Below are 1,432 nucleotides of genomic sequence, written 5' to 3' on the forward strand. Positions count from 1 at the left end.
GACTGGCGGGAGGAAGGCGCAGGGGGAGCCCCAGGGAGTTTAACAAAGGGAGGTGCGGAGTCCTGCCCCTGAGAGGGAGTAACCCCAGGAGCCACGCGCCGGGGAGAGCAGCTCAGCAGAGCTGAGGGGACCTTGGGGTCCCGCGGGCAACAAGCCGAGCGTGGGCCGTGGGTGAGCCTTGGCGGCGAAGGAGGTCACCCGCGTGCCGGGCTGCGTGAGGAAGAGCCTTGCGGTTAGGTTGAGGGAGGTGGTCCGTCCCCTCAGCACTGGGAAGGCCCTACCGGGGCGATCTGTGGGCTCCCCAGCACCAGGAGGAGATGGATTTAGGGAGGGAGGCCCACCAAGTGAAGGGCCACAAAGATGATTGACAGATTGGAGCATGCGACACGCAAGGGGAGGCTGAGAGAGCTGGGACTGTGCAGCCTGAGGAAGAGGAGTCTCGGGAGGATCTTTTCAATGTATGTAAATACCTAATAGGGGGGTGTAAAGAAGATGGAGCCAGGCTCTTCTTGTTAGTGCCTGCTGACAGTACAAGAGGCAGTGGGCACAAGCTGAGATATGAGAAGGTCAACTTAAACATGAGAGAAAGCTTTTCTACTGCGGGAGTGATCAGGTTCTGGAACAAGCAGGCAGGTTGTGGGGTCTCCAGCCCGACTGAACGGAGGACCCGAGCAGCCCGCTGTCAGTGACCCTGTGGTAAGCGGGGTGCTGGACTAGAAGGTCTCCAGAGGTCCCTCCCAGCCTCCGCTCTGCTCTGACTCTGTGGTCGTTCCCTTGGGCTTTGGGCAGCTGTATACCTTCCCCTTTGCTTATCCCAAAGGGGAGCTTGGTGGGTCTGAGTTTGGTAATTTTTTTTAAATGGGTCACCGTGTGTTGTGGTATGCTGTGGTTTGCAAAGCTAGTCCAGAGTCAAGATTAGTTTAGCAAACAGCTTCTTAATCATTTCAATATTACAGTAATATGTGTGTATATACAATATATATAGTAATATATTGACAGTTGTGCATTAAAAAAAAAGCATAGAAAATGCTGTGAAAGAAAATCAGTGGGTGATGAGAAACAATATCTGTTAACTTTGTTGATTTGTCAAGATCCAGATATTCATGTCCCTGGTTCTTAACTTCCCCATCTGTCCTGGGGAGTGAATAGTTATCGGAATCGTTGCTAATCACTTTTAAAATTGGATCAGTTTGCTGTAAAGCTTGCTTGGCAGCTTTAAATAGGGACTAACTGTTTTTAAACAGTGGAAAAAGTGGGAAAAGCCCAAACAAGCAAATCCTACAAAATTGGGGAATCCTTCTCTTTGCTCTCAGACTTTCCCAGTTGAATCTGCAGCTGGAGGTGATACAGTCAGTTATTGGGATGAGTTTTTGTTTCTAGTTCACTTGCATGATTCAGCATTTTCAGTTGTCAGTAGTCTTATGGTAATCCG

The 1,432-nt window shown here is 50.2% G+C and overlaps 1 protein-coding gene across 1 annotated transcript in view; it reads left to right on the top strand.

Annotated features, from left to right (window-relative positions):
• DHX35 (DEAH (Asp-Glu-Ala-His) box polypeptide 35) overlaps window positions 1-1,432 on the top strand; it is a 35,456-nt gene that overhangs the window by 3,112 nt on the left and 30,912 nt on the right. The gene's annotated exons all lie outside the window — the stretch shown is intronic.

This window comes from Pygoscelis adeliae, unplaced genomic scaffold, assembly GCF_000699105.1.
Source record: "Pygoscelis adeliae isolate BGI_AS28 unplaced genomic scaffold, ASM69910v1 Scaffold72, whole genome shotgun sequence".
NCBI lineage: Eukaryota > Metazoa > Chordata > Aves > Sphenisciformes > Spheniscidae > Pygoscelis > Pygoscelis adeliae.